The sequence below is a fragment of the Heloderma suspectum genome, chromosome 10 (genome assembly GCF_057233095.1).
Source record: "Heloderma suspectum isolate Gila_16-S chromosome 10, 16-S_ref, whole genome shotgun sequence".
NCBI classification, from domain to species: domain Eukaryota; kingdom Metazoa; phylum Chordata; class Lepidosauria; order Squamata; family Helodermatidae; genus Heloderma; species Heloderma suspectum.
Genome location: NC_139467.1, coordinates 2,819,808 through 2,835,471, shown reverse-complemented (window position 1 = coordinate 2,835,471; position 15,664 = coordinate 2,819,808). Strand labels below are relative to the sequence as shown.

At 48.6% G+C, this 15,664-nt stretch overlaps 1 pseudogene; it reads right to left on the bottom strand.

Annotated features, from left to right (window-relative positions):
- Positions 1-6,446: 6,446 nt before the first annotated feature.
- Positions 6,447-10,426, bottom strand: LOC146337446 (protein phosphatase 1A-like; annotated as a pseudogene).
- Between the last annotated feature and the right edge of the window lie 5,238 nt (positions 10,427-15,664).

The window sequence follows — 15,664 nt, the reverse complement described above, 5'->3', positions numbered from 1 at the left end:
CTGCAAATGTGATCAGCATTCCCTGCACCTCCTCCTCCAAGTCATTAATACAAATGTTGAAGAGCACTGGGCCCAGGACTGAGCCCTGCGGTACCCCACTCGTTACCTCTCCCCAGTTGGAGAAGGTCCCACTGATAAGCGCTCTTGGAGTCCGATTCTGTAGCCAACTGTGGATCCACCGGATCGTTGTTTCATCTAGCCCACTTTGAGCTAGTTTGCTCATCAGGATATCATGGGGCTCTTTGTCGAAAGCTTTGCTGAAGTCGAGCTATATGATGTCTACAGCATTCCCACGGTCTACAAGGGAGGTGACTTGATCAAAAAATGAGATCAGATTTGTCTGGCAGGACTTGTTTTTGACAAATCCATGTCGGCTTCGAGTAATGACGGCATTGTTGTCAAGGTGCTTCCAGATGGATTGCTTTATCATCTGCTCCAGAATTTTCCCAGGGATTGATGTCAGACTGACTGGTCTGTAGTTCCCAGGTTCCTCCTTTTTACCCTTTTTGAAGATAGGGACAACGTTAGCCCTCCTCCAGTCATCTGGCACTCACCTGCCCTCCATGATTTCTCAAAGACAATAGACAGCAGTTCTGAGAGTTCTTCTGCCAGTTCCTTTATTACTCCAGGATGCAGTTCATCTGGCCCTGGAGATTTGAACTCGTTCAAAGTAATTAGGTGTTCCTTGACCATATGCCTGTCGATCTCAAGATGCAATCCTGCCCCTTCAGGATTGCCCTTCACTTCGCCTTTGCCAGGGGGGTCATAGACCCTCTTTTGGGAGAAGACTGAGCCAAAGTAGGAATTGAGCACCTCTGCCTTTTCTTGGTCATCTGTTATCATTTTGCCATCCTTATTTAATAGTTGAACAACCATTTCTTTCCTCTGCCTTTTACTATGCACGTAGCTGAAGAAATCCTTTTTGTTGTTTTTAGCATCCCTTGCTAACCTCAGCTCGTTCTCAGCTTTAGCCTTCCTGACGCCATCCCTGCAATTCTGTGCTATCTGCCTGTACTCTTCCTTTGTTACTTGGCCTTCTTTCCACTTCCTATATGTGTCCTTTTTTGTTTTCAGGTCATCCCTAAGCTTTTTGTGAAGCCACATTGGCTTCTTCTGTTGTCTTCCACCTTTTCTTCTTGTTGGAATTGTTTGTGATTGTGCCTTGAGAATTTCCTTTTTTAAAAGCTCCCACCCATCTTGGACTCCTTTTCTCGTTAGCGTCGCTTGCCATGGGACCTTACTGATCATTGTTCTGAGTTTATTAAAATCAGCTTTCCCAAAATCCAGTGTATGCGTTTGACTACACTCGGCTTTTGCTTCCCTTAGAACCAAGAACTCAAGTGCAACATGGTCGCTTTCCCCCAGAGTTCCTGTAACTGCTACTTTATCCACGAAGTCATCTCTGTTGGTTAGGATCAAGTCAAGGATAGCCGATCCTCTAGTTCCTTCCTCTACTTTCTGTAGGAGGAGGAAGTTATCCGCCACAGAAGTCAGGAAGTTCCTGGAGGGGCCATGTTTTGCAGAATTTGTCTCCCAACAAATATCGGGGAAATTGAAGTCCCCCATTACTACTACATCATGCTTCCTTAAAACATTGGCTATTTGCTTTTCAAAAGTTTCATCCTGATCTTCTCCTTGGTTGGGTGGCCGGTAGTAGACTCCGACCACCAGGTTCCTTTTATTCTTTGCTCCATTTATTTCAACCCAGATGCTCTCGATGGGGCTACCAAGCTCCTCCTCCTGTATTTCTGTGCAGAGAGATGTATTTTTCACATACAGTGCAACCCCACCTCCCTTTCTGTTCCTCCTGTTCTTTTTGAACAAGTTATATCCTTCAATTGCTGTATTCCAGTCATGAGAGTCATCCCACCAAGTCTCAGTTATACCTATCAGGTCATAATTTCCCTCTTGTATTAAGAGTTCAAGTTCGTTCTGTTTGTTTCCCATACTCTGGGCATTAGTATATAGACATCGAAGACCATGTGCTTCATAGTCTGGCTTTCTTCCTACATGTGTCTGAAGACTATTATTGGGCGCTATCAGAGCTGCTCTCTCCATTGCAGTGCATGTGCCTATGTCCATTGTTACCCTCAACATTACATCTCCCTTCCCCATAGGATTCAGTTTAAAGCCCTCCTGATGAAGTTCTTCATGCTGTGGCCAAACACATTCTTCCCATCCTTTGTGAGGTGCAACCCATCCCTAGCCAACAGCCCATCTTCCAGGAAGTATAGCCCGTGGTCCCAGAATCCAAATCTCTCTCATCGGCACCACCTTCGTAGCCAGTCATTCACCCAGAGTATTTTTCGTTCCCTTTCTATCCCTCTTCTAACTACTGGAAGGATGGATGAGAAAACTATCTGGGCCCCAAAGTTCTTGAGTTTCCTTCCCAAAGCTTCAAAGTCTGATGTGATCTCTTCGTAGCTCCGCTTGGCGGTATCATTTTTTCCCACATGGATGAGAAGAAAGGGATACCTGTCAGTGGGCTTTATGAGTGCAGGCAACCTTTCAGTCACGTCTCTAATCTGTCCTCCCGGGAGACAACATACCTGGCGAGTCCATGGGTCTTCGCGACATACTTGGGCCTCGATCCCACGCAGCAAGGAGTCTCCCACTACTACCACTCTTCTCTTCTTGTTGTTGTAGGCCTGGGTTTCATCGCCTCTGTTTGACTGACCTTCAGCCTCTTGCTCACTCTCATGCAGGTTCCCCTGTGAATCTTCCTCTGCAGGCTGTCCTCCAGTCTCATCCGCAAGTACCTGGAATCGGTTCCACAGCTCCACTGCTTCCACTGGTGCAGAGTGGCGTCTAGTTCTTCTTCTCCTAACTGTCACCCTTTTCCAAGGAGTATCCTCTACTCCATTTTTCTTCACCTCAGCATTTCCCACTGCCTCATCTTGCTGTTGCTCTTCAAGCTTCTGGTCTGCCCTTTGCTGCTGTAGTTCCCCCATTCTGTCCAAGAACTCTTCGTGTTCTCTTATTCCCCGGTGGGTCGACAGTCGCCGCTCCAGTCCACTTACTTTTTCCTCCAGCAGCGTGATCAACTTGCACTTGTTGCAGGTGTAGGCCATGTTGTTCTCAGGCAAGAAAACAAACATTGCACACACCTTGCAGGTCACCACCACTGGAGAGTCTTGTCCTTCCATAGCCTCTTTTCCCTTTTTGTGTCTAGCTTTGTGATTGTTTTAGACTAGCCTGTGCCTGCTCCTCTACTCAGTAGAGGTTAAAAGCAGAGTCCCACTGGTGTGGAAGTGTGTGTTACAAGAAAAATAAATGGAAAAAAGTTAGTTATAAAATAAAAAAAATGTTAGGGGCCTCCCCCTTGACCTCCCCTGCTGAGCTCCCCTGGCCAACTCCTGTTTGCTCCCCCTGTTCACTCGCTCTGTTCACTCGCTCTTTGGGAGCTTGCCTGCTTCTGTAGTCCCTGGACCAGCTGGAGCAGCTTGCTCTGCTCTGCTCAGCTGGGAGGCGGGAAACAGCCTAGTCAACAAAAAGGGTGGGAAAAGCAGTACTGGGGTACAATCTCAAAAACAACAGAATGCAAGGCAAACCATTCAACATCACAGTAATTCAAGTCTGTGCCCCAACCACTGAGGCTGAAGAAGCTGAGGTTGATCGGTTCTATGAAGACCTACAACACCTTCTAGAACTAACACCAAAAAAAGATGTCCTTTTCATCATAGGGGATTGGAATGCTAAAGTAGGAACTCAAAAAATAATGGGGATAACAGGCAAGCATGGCCTTGGTGTACAAAATGAAGCAGGACAAAGACTAATAGAGTTTTGCCAAGAGAACACGCTGATCATAGCAAACACACTTTTCCAACAGCACAAGAGGCGACTCTACACATGGACATCACCAGATGATCAATATTGAAATCAGATTGATTATGTACTTTGCAGCCAAAGATGGAGAAGCTCTATACAGTCAATAAAAACAAGACCTGGAGCTGACTGTGGCTCAGATCATGAGCTTCTTGTTGCAAAATTTCAGCTTAAATTGAAGAACGTAGGGAAAACCATTAAACCATTCAGGTATGACCTCAATCATATCCCTTATGAATATACAGTGGAGGTGAGGATTAGATTTAAGGGATTAGACCTGATAGACAGAGTGCTTGAGGAACTACAGATGGAGGTCCGTAACATTGTTCAGGAGGCAGCAACGAAATCCATCCCAAAGAAAACGAAATGCAAGAAAGCAAAGTGGCTGTCTGAGGAGGCTTTACAAGTAGCTGAGGAAAGAAGGGAAGCGAAAAGCAAGGGAGAAAGGGGAAGATATATCCAACTGAATGCAGAGTTCCAGAGAATAGCAAGGAGAGACAAGAAGGCCTTCTTCAATGAACAATGCAAAGAAATGGAGGAAAACAACAGAATGGGAAAGACTAGAGATCTCTTCAAGAAAATTGGAGATCTCAAGGGAACGTTTTGTGCAAAGACGGGCATGATAAAGGACAAAGAAGGCAGGGACCTAACAGATGCAGATGAGATTAAGAAGAGGTGGCAAGAATACATGGAAGAACTATACAGGAAAGATCTGAATGTCCCTGATAGCCATGATAGTGCGGTCACGGAACTTGAGCCAGACATCCTCGAGAGTGAAGTCAAGTGGGCCTTAGGAAACATTACTAACTACAAAGCTAGCAGAGATGACAGTATTCCAGCTGAGCTATTTAAAACCCTAAAAGATTATGCTGTTAAAGTGCTGCACTCAATATGCCAACAAATTTGGAACACTCCACAGTGGCCACAAGACTGGAAAAGGTCAGTTTACATTCCAATTCCAAAGAAGGGCAGTGCCAAAGAGTGTTCAAACTACCACACAATTGCGCTCATTTCACATGCCAGCAGGGTGATGCTCAAAATCCTACAAGCTAGGCTTCAGCAGTATGTGAACCGGGAATTACCGGAAGTACAAGCTGCGTTTTGAAGAGGCAGAGGAACTAGAGATCAAATCGCCAACATTTGCTGGATCATGGAGAAAGCAAGAGAATTCCAAAAAAATGTCTATTTCTGCTTCGTTGACTACGCTAAAGCCTTTGATTGTGTGGATCACAACAAACTGTGGCAAATTCTTAAAGAGATTGGAGTACCAGACCACCTTACCTGTCTCCTGAGAAACCTGTATGAGGGTCAAGAAACAACAGTAAGAACCAGACATGGAACAACCGAGTGGTTCAAAATTGGGAAAGGCGTACGACAAGGTTGCATATTGTCGCCCTGCTTATTTAACTTATATGCAGAGTACATCATGAGAAATGCTGGGTTGGATGAATCAGAGGTCGGAATTAAGATTGCTGGGAGAATTATCAACAACCTCAGATGATACCACCCTAATGGCAGAAAGCGAAGAGGATCTAAAGAGCCTCTTGTTGAGGGTGAAAGAGGAGAGTGCAAAAGCTGGTTTGAAACTCAACATTAAAAAAACTAAGATCTTGGCATCTGGCTCCATCACTTCCTGGCATACAGAAGGGGAAGAAATGGAAGCAGTGACAGATTTTATTTTCTTGGGCTCCAAGATCACTGCAGACGGTGACTGTAGCCATGAAATTAAAAGACGCTTGCTCCTTGGGAGGAAAGCTATGGCACACCTAGACAGCATAGTAAGAAGCAGAGACATCACCTTGCCGACAAAGGTCCGTCTAATCAAAGCTATGGTTTTCCCAGTAGCAACGTATGGCTGTGAGAGCTGGACTGTAAGGAAGGCTGAGTGCCCAAGTATCCATACTTTCGAACTGTGGTGCTGGAAAAGACTCTTACGAGTCCCCTGGACTGCAAGGAGGTCAAATCAGTCCATCTTAAAGGAAATCAACCCTGAGTGCTCATTGGAAGGACAGATACTGAAGCTGAAGCTCAAATATTTTGGCCACCTAATGCGAAGAGAAAACTCCCTGGAAAAGACCCTGATGCTGGGAAAGACTGAAGGCAAAAGGAGAAGGGGACGGCAGAGGATGGGATGGCTAGATAGCATCACCGATGCAATGAATATGAACTTGAGCACACTCCGGGAGAGAGCGGAGGACAGGAAGGCCTGGCGTGCTATGGCCCATGGGGTCACGAAGAGTCGGACACGACTTAACGACTGAACAACAAGTATGCAGCCATCCCCACAGCTTGTGGCAGGAAATGCCATCAATTAATCTGCATTAGGGCCCAGTTTCCAGAAAAGCAAAGGATGTTTTTCCCCCAGCTGCTTTTAAAAATTAAAATGTACACCCTAAGGAAATAAACTGCTTTTCTTGCTAGGCTCTGCCCCAGTACTGCTGGGCCCTACCCCTAGTTCCACCCTCTACTGAGAAGCCCCACCTAAGCACCAGAACAGTTTTTGTTTCAAAAGTTGGCCATCCTCCCTACGCAGCAGCAGCCTGTGTCTCTTTCTGCAGAATCCAACAGAGACTGACAGATCCCGGGCGGGGGACTGCTCCTGGAGAAGGAGGGCTGCATACTTATTTGCCAGCCAGGCCTCTGCCAGGGGGTAGGCTTGGGTTCCCCTCTGTGGCCAGGCACTGGAACACCCTCCCAGGGGTGGGACTCTCGTCCTGCTGCAAGAGCTCATCATAAATTTCTGGGATAGTGGGGGTGGGGGAAAGGGAAGAACTTCATTACTTACTGGCACTAGCTCCTCTGCCATGTCTGCTAAGTCCACCACAGCCATCTTCCCGCGCGAAGAAAGAGCCCTCCGTTTTACCCAGAGGTCTGCAGAACGGTCCTAGGGGCGCTGGAGGACACACTGCCCAAGAGCCAAGTTTGAGTCCTGAAAACTCTGTATGAGAGCTCAGCTCCTCTACTTGCTAACTGGCATCAGCCTTGCTGAACCTGAGCTGCCACAGGAAGTCCTCTGCAGCTTGGCAACTGAACCCAGATACGTTTTGCTAAAATCCAAGATTCAAGGCAGCTCGGACCTACAGTGCCACACGCACACCAAACTAAACCATAAGGACTTGAACTGATGTCTGATGTTGGGCCTAAATCTCCCTCCACCCTCAAGATCTTCCCCCTCCCCAGCTGCTCTGATGGCCAACGCTTGTGAAGCACCTTTGCCACAGCTACAAACCTGCGACCCTCTTCTCCAGGTAAGCGTCCAGCTCGCACTCCTTCTGCAAGGCCTCCCGAGAGACACCCAGGGCAGCTGGGAACACACCACGATGCAAGTCATGTTGTCGCGGCTCCCCTGTAGGAAGAAAGGAGAGTCGGCCACCCAGGTGATCCGAGAATCGAACCTCCCAGCCAGCATCTTCTGCAATGGGGACAGCCAGCTTCTTCCACCCGGAGAACCTCTGTGGGGGGCAGAGCCCCACCCAGACACGACATCACCACTCTGTCCTCCTTATACACCAAAGGTGTTGAACCTCTTTCAGCCCAGGACCAAATTCAGTTTTGGAGGCGCTCCGGGGGTGGGGGAGCCCAAGCCAAAGGGGGCAGGGCCAAAAATACCAGCCCAGTTTAGCTGAAAGCTCTTAGTGCCAGTAACATACGCCCCAGGAGAGGCATTTCAACCTTTTAGAAGCGGGGGGACTGACTGCACAAAAGCCAGAAAACCTCCACATGGTCGGCGCTCAGGAGACAGAGGGTGGGGCCAGAGGGAGGGGGCGTGACCATCGGGGGACCCCGGGCAGGCCAGATTTGGCCCCCAGGCTTGAGGTAAAGACCTGAGAAGAGCCCTGCTGGATTCTGTCAGCCCGGCATCCTGTTTCCAACAGAGGTCACCCAGATGTCTCAAGACAGTGGAGGCTGGTGGCTCTGATGTCAGTGGGGCGGTGAATCTACTCTGGGTTTCAGTCAGAACCAGTCAGAACTCTAAGGGAGCTATCCAAGGTGTTTTGCCTCACACCTTGGATAGTTTCTTTAGAGTTCTGGTTGGTTCTGACTGAAACCTGGAGTGGATTCGCCACCCCACTGACATTGGAGCCACCAGCCTCCACTGCTCTAGGAAGCCCAAAAGGTGGGCATGAAGGCAACAGGCCTCCTCTGTTCTTTGTCCCTGGGATCTGGTATTCAGGGGCAAAGCGCCCCTCTGAGCCTGGGGATTCCACTGAGCCACTGATGGGCAGCAGTTAAACTGCTTATTCTCATGTAGTTGAAAGGTAATTACAACTACTTTATGAAAAGTTATTTGAACTATGTAGTTAAACTACTTTTGTTGGTCATTTAGGGTGTGATCCTATGCATGTTTAGACAGAAGATGTCCTTCATCTCCCACCATTCCCATGCTAGCTGGGGAATGCTGGGAGCTGTAGAACTGTTTTCTGTCTAAACATGCAGAGGATTGCACCCTTAATTCATCATCATCTTTCATCCATTAAGGAAGGAAAACTATCATTTAAATAATTCATTATTTATTCTCATACTGAAACTGTATAAATACCGTCAGTCACTCAAGGTTATAGTCCTACACATACTTACTCGGGCATAAGTCTCATTGAACTCAGTGGGACTTACTTCAGAGTAGACTGGTACAGGGGTACAAGAAGAATACAGGCATGCCTGCAGTTTCCAGTGGAGCCAGTGTCACAGCCCTTCTTCCATTCCTACTAGGCTAGATCCACACTAGTGCTTTTTATCAATATTGAAGTGCACTGATAACTGCTGGGGCCCATTACACATTCCGTATACCGCTTTTCTAGTGGTATTTCCACTTTTTATTCGGTATTATCTGAAATATCGCAACAGGTGTCATTGGGCATGCTAAGGCGTACAAATGCGCAAGTGCGGTATAGCATCACCATGATGGGATCGTATTGATATGACCCAAGGTGTAGATCTGGCCCTGGTGTCAAGGGCTCCTTGGAGGCCTCTCTCAGTCTAATCCAGTAGCCAAGTCCAGACACAGACAAAGGGATTCCTTTCAAAGCTTTATTCCTCCTTTACAACTTAACAACTCTACTGTTAGCAACTAGATATGAGCAGCACAGTACCTATGTCCTAAGTTGGAACAGGTGGTCCCCATTTGAAAGGGAATCACTGGCAGACCCTGAACTTAAGGGCTAGGGAGAGTCCCTCCCCTTTTCCCTTGGATCCTCTGGGCGCAACCGTTGTTTGCGTGCCAGCCGGGCACTACGCCTCCTTTCCGCGCCCTCCATTTGGCACCGCTCTCTGCGTCGGCGTCACGCGTCCATCAAGTCTGCTTCCCACGCTCTGTCACTCCCAGGACTGCTATCTAAGCTAGGAATGCCGGTGGGAGGAATCTCCGTCAGCTGTTGGCCCTGGGAAAGAGGAGCGCGCTCCTCTCCCAGGAGCGACTCCTCTTCCTCAGAATCAGAACTACTCTGGGATTCTATGGGCTCAGTGTCCACCCTGATACCTGGTTGCAAAGACGACCCTGTTCAGGGTGTGGCATTTCTAAGAGGCCTGGCCTGGCCCAGGAAGAAAGCAGCTGGGAAGGCCCATGTGGAGTTTGCTGTTTCCAGGTCTGCTTTGGTGTCCAGGAAAGAAGATTCTGCAACTTGCAGAATTAACAGCATCTTTTTCATTTTCTTTAACCCACTTGGGTGTCTCTTCCAACAAGTTCCTCCATATACCCCACCTCTTTAATTAAGTCTTCCCTGAGCTACTCCCTTCTTGCCCGTCCTTAATTACTTCTTGATGCTCTACTGTTCCTCTTCACTAATCCCTGACGTCTTTGCCCTCAGTTGCCAGCCTCTTCCATAAACCCTTGGGCCTGGATTTAATCACAATACTGGTGATCCTTTTTTAGCAGTAGTACTACTACTACGTCTACTATTAGTAGTAGAAGAAGAGGCTGTTGCTGGGCAGAAAATGGAATGGGAAGTGCTACACAGACTTGATTGGCTTTGGACAGCAGTGGGCAGAAGGTAGATATCCAAATGTTTTGGACTTCAACTCCCAGAAGACCCTGCCAGCATGGCCAATGGTCAGGAATGCTGGGAGTTGAAATCTCTAAAACACTTGGAGAACTCTGCTCAGCTGAGAGGCGGGAAACTGTCTGTTTCCCGCCTCCCAGCTGAGCAGAGCAGAGCAGAGCAGAGCAGAGGAAGCTGCTACAGCTGGTCCAGGGACTACAGAAGCAAGCAAGCTCCCAGAAAGAGAGAATACGAAGAGCTCCCGCAGGGCCTCCTTCACGGCCTCGGGGTCCTCCTCCTGGCCTGACAAGGCCTCGGCCACCAGCATGTGTCGGGCACAGAGGTGTGCCACGATGCTGCCTGCGTGCCCATCGTATACGGCAAAGAAAGCTCAGGCAGTCGGGCAGCTGAGGCTGGATGGTGTGGGCATCTTCCACGTGGGCCTGCCAGCCCTGCATGGAACCAAGGCTGTACCTCAAATCCCCCACCTCTCCTGGCTCCAGCAGTTTCTCCGCCCGCAGTGCCTCCCAAAAGAAACTGGGCACTTCTTCCGCAACCTCGGTCCTGAAGAACCGCAACACCATTCGCTCGGCTTCCGACACCAGGAGTCTCACAAAGCTGGCCATCCTCAGGCACGGCCCCCTGAGCACAATGTTTCCCCAGGCCTGAAACAAGAGAGGCTTGGAGCCACCCTGAGCCCTCTGGAGGAGTTACATGTCCCTGCTACTGCCAGGGGACTCAGCTGCTGCCACCTGCCATCTTGGGCGTCTCCTCAACCACCATGGCCCACCAGGTCTTGTTCACTGGCAGCCAGTATCCTCAGCCAGGGAGTTGCCCAGTTTTGGTAGCTCACGGCCCAGCGCCTTGGATGCTAGTTGGGGCTAGGGATGTACAAAAGTCACCTACCTTTTCGATAGGGTGATTCGCGGTGGGGGGGAGGCGCTCCGCACCTCCCCCTGAAATCCTAACCCGGTGGGCTCCGCTCCGCAGAGATTCCGTGGAGCCGCCGGCCGGGGCCACCCGCAGCTGGACATCCGGCCGCTAGGCAGTCTGCAGGCAAAACAAAAACAAAAACGCGTACGCAAATGGCGGCGGCTATGGCGGCCGCCATTTGCGTTCCTTTTTTCGTTGTTTTAGCCTACGTAAATATTTACATAAGCTATTATGGCGAAAAAAAAGGGGAACGCAAATAGCGTAGTGGGCGCCATTTGCGTTCCTTTTTTCCCCGCCGTTTTAGCCTACGTAAATATTCACATAAGCTATTACGGCGAGAAAAAAAAGGAACGCAAATAGCACCCACTACGCTATTTGCGTTCCCCTTTTTTTTCGCTGTAATAGCTTACGTAAATATTTACATAGGCTAAAACAGCGGAAAAAAGGGAATGCAAATGGCGGCCGCCGTAGCTGCTGCCATTTGCATATGCGGTTTGGTTTTTTTTAGCTTGCTGTAAATATTTACGTAGCCTATCACGGCCTCCGCAGGGACACAAATGGCGTCCCTGCATTAGCCGTGATAGGCTACATAATTATTTACGTAGCCTATCACAGCTATGATGAGGAAGCAAATGGCGAATGGCCGCAGCGCGGCCGCCATTTGCAAGTCAGCGCAGACGGCGGCAGGTAAGTGCTCCATTTCGCACGCCTTTCGTGGGATGGGGGGGTGGGGGCTTCGTTCCTCCACAGATTTCGGGGGGATGCATTCAGCCTCACCGAGATCCGTGGTGGAATTCTCTGACATCCCTAGTTGGGGCCTTGGTGTTGCTCCCCAGAAGGAGGCAGCCCCTCCTTGGCCAAGGAGAGCTCTTCAGAGAGCTCTTCCTGTAGGCTGCAGGAAGCCCAGGGGGCTGCCCTTTCTCCTCCTGAGTGGCCGTGAGCTCACCAGGTGCTTCTGAGAGCGCCAACTGAATTGGAGGGGTGTGGCCTGAGTACTCCCAGCAGCTGAGTGGGCGGGAAGCTTCAGTCTGTTTCCCGCCTCCCAGCTGAGCTGAGCAGAGCAGAGCAGAGCAAGCTGCTCCAGCTGGTCCAGGGACTACAGAAGCAGGCAAGCTCCCAAAGAGCGAGTGAACAGAGCGAGTGAACAGGGGGAGCAAACAGGAGTTGGCCAGGGGAGCTCAGCAGGGGAGGTCAAGGGGGAGGCCCCTAACATTTTTTTTATTTTATAACTAACTTTTTTCCATTTATTTGTCTTGTAACACACACTTCCACACCAGTGGGACTCTGCTTTTAACCTCTACTGAGTAGAGGAGCAGGCACAGGCTAGTCTAGAACCATCACAAAGCTAGACCCAAAAAGGGAAAAGAGGCTATGGAAGGACAAGACTCTCCAGTGGTGGTGACCTGCAAGGTGTGTGCAATGTTTGTTTTCTTGCCTGAGAACAACATGGCCTACACCTGCAACAAGTGCAAGTTGATCACGCTGCTGGAAGAAAAAGTAAGTGGACTGGAGCGGCGACTGTCGACCCTCCAGGGAATAAGAGAACACGAAGAGTTCTTGGACAGAATGGGGGAACTACAGCAGCAAAGGGAAGACCAGAAGCTTGAAGAGCAACAGCAAGATGAGGCAGTGGGAAATGCTGAGGTGAAGAAAAATGGAGTACAGGATACTCCTTGGAAAAGGGTGACAGTTAGGAGAAGAAGAACTAGACGCCACTCTGCACCAGTGGAAGCAGTGGAGCTGTGGAACCGATTCCAGGTACTTGCAGATGAGACTGGAGGACAGCCTGCAGAGGACGAATCACCGGGGAACCTGCATGAGAGTGAGCAAGAGGCTGAAGGTCAGTCAAACAGAGGCGATGAAACCCAGGCCTACAACAACAAGAAGAGAAGAGTGGTAGTAGTGGGAGACTCCTTGCTGCGTGGGATCGAGACCCAAGTATGTCGTGAAGACCCGTGGACTTGCCAGGTATGTTGTCTCCTGGGAGGACAAATTACAGATGTGACTGAAAGGTTGCCTGCACTCATAAAGCCCACTGACAGGTATCCCTTTCTCCTCACCCATGTGGGAATAAATGATACCACCAAGCGGAGCTACGAAGAGATCACGTCAGACTTGGAAGCTTTGGGAAGGAAACTCAAGAACTTTGGGGCCCAGATAGTTTTCTCATCCATCCTTCCAGTAGTTAGAAGAGGGATAGAAAGGGAACGAAAAATACTCCGGGTGAATGACTGGCTACGAAGGTGGTGCCGACGAGAGAGATTTGGATTCTGGGACCATGGGCTATACTTCCTGGAAGATGGGCTGTTGGCAAGGGACGGGTTGCACCTCATAAAGGAGAGGAAGAATGCATTTGGCCACAGCATGAAGAACTTCATCAGGAGGGCTTTAAACTGAATCCTACGGGGAAGGGAGATGTAATGTTTGGGGTAACAATGGACGTAGGCTCATGTACTGCAACGGAGAGAACAGCTCTGATAGCGCCCAATAATAGTCTTCAGACACATGTAGGAAGAAAGCCAGACTATGAAGCACATGGTCTTCGATGTCTATATACTAATGCCCAGAGTATGGGAAACAAACAGAACGAACTTGAACTCTTAATACAAGAGGGAAATTATGACCTGATAGGTATAACTGAGACTTGGTGGGATGACTCTCATGACTGGAATACAGCAATTGAAGGATATAACTTGTTCAAAAAGAACAGGAGGAACAGAAAGGGAGGTGGGGTTGCACTGTATGTGAAAAATACATCTCTCTGCACAGAAATACAGGAGGAGGAGCTTGGTAGCCCCATCGAGAGCATCTGGGTTGAAATAAATGGAGCAAAGAATAAAAGGAACCTGGTGGTCGGAGTCTACTACCGGCCACCCAACCAAGGAGAAGATCAGGATGAAACTTTTGAAAAGCAAATAGCCAATGTTTTAAGGAAGCATGATGTAGTAGTAATGGGGGACTTCAATTTCCCCGATATTTGTTGGGAGACAAATTCTGCAAAACATGGCCCCTCCAGGAACTTCCTGACTTCTGTGGCGGATAACTTCCTCCTCCTACAGAAAGTAGAGGAAGGAACTAGAGGATCGGCTATCCTTGACTTGATCCTAACCAACAGAGATGACTTCGTGGATAAAGTAGCAGTTACAGGAACTCTGGGGGAAAGCGACCATGTTGCACTTGAGTTCTTGGTTCTAAGGGAAGCAAAAGCCGAGTGTAGTCAAACGCATACACTGGATTTTGGGAAAGCTGATTTTAATAAACTCAGAACAATGATCAGTAAGGTCCCATGGCAAGCGACGCTAACGAGAAAAGGAGTCCAAGATGGGTGGGAGCTTTTAAAAAAGGAAATTCTCAAGGCACAATCACAAACAATTCCAACAAGAAGAAAAGGTGGAAGACAACAGAAGAAGCCAATGTGGCTTCACAAAAAGCTTAGGGATGACCTGAAAACAAAAAAGGACACATATAGGAAGTGGAAAGAAGGCCAAGTAACAAAGGAAGAGTACAGGCAGATAGCACAGAATTGCAGGGATGGCGTCAGGAAGGCTAAAGCTGAGAACGAGCTGAGGTTAGCAAGGGATGCTAAAAACAACAAAAAGGATTTCTTCAGCTACGTGCATAGTAAAAGGCAGAGGAAAGAAATGGTTGTTCAACTATTAAATAAGGATGGCAAAACGATAACAGATGACCAAGAAAAGGCAGAGGTGCTCAATTCCTACTTTGGCTCAGTCTTCTCCCAAAAGAGGGTCTATGACCCCCCTGGCAAAGGCGAAGTGAAGGGCAATCCTGAAGGGGCAGGATTGCATCTTGAGATCGACAGGCATATGGTCAAGGAACACCTAATTACTTTGAACGAGTTCAAATCTCCAGGGCCAGATGAACTGCATCCTGGAGTAATAAAGGAACTGGCAGAAGAACTCTCAGAACTGCTGTCTATTGTCTTTGAGAAATCATGGAGGGCAGGTGAGTGCCAGATGACTGGAGGAGGGCTAACGTTGTCCCTATCTTCAAAAAGGGTAAAAAGGAGGAACCTGGGAACTACAGACCAGTCAGTCTGACATCAATCCCTGGGAAAATTCTGGAGCAGATGATAAAGCAATCCATCTGGAAGCACCTTGACAACAATGCCGTCATTACTCGAAGCCGACATGGATTTGTCAAGAACAAGTCCTGCCAGACAAATCTGATCTCATTTTTTGATCAAGTCACCTCCCTTGTAGACCGTGGGAATGCTGTAGACATCATATAGCTCGACTTCAGCAAAGCTTTCGACAAAGAGCCCCATGATATCCTGATGAGCAAACTAGCTCAAAGTGGGCTAGATGAAACAACGATCCGGTGGATCCACAGTTGGCTACAGAATCGGACTCCAAGAGCGCTTATCAGTGGGACCTTCTCCAACTGGGGAGAGGTAACGAGTGGGGTACCGCAGGGCTCAGTCCTGGGCCCAGTGCTCTTCAACATTTGTATTAATGACTTGGAGGAGGAGGTGCAGGGAATGCTGATCACATTTGCAGATGACACAAAATTGGGCGGGATGGCTAATACTTTGGAAGACAGAAACAAAATTCTGGATCTGGATAGACTGGAGCGCTGGACAGAAAACAACAGAATGACATTTCATAGGGATAAATGCCAAGTTCTGCACCTAGGAAAAAGAGACCAAATGCACAGTTACAAGATGGGGGATACGTGGCTCAACCACACTACAAGCGAGAAAGATCTTGGAATTGTTGTCGATCACAAGCTGAATATGAGCCAACAATGTGATGTGGCTGCAAAAAAGGCAAATGCTCTTTTGGGCTGCATTCATAGAAGCATCGCTTCCAAATCCCGGGAAGTACTAGTTCCCCTCTACTCAGCACTGGTTAGGCCTCATCTGGAGTACTGTGTCCAGTTCTGGGCACCACACTTTAAGAAGGATGCAGACA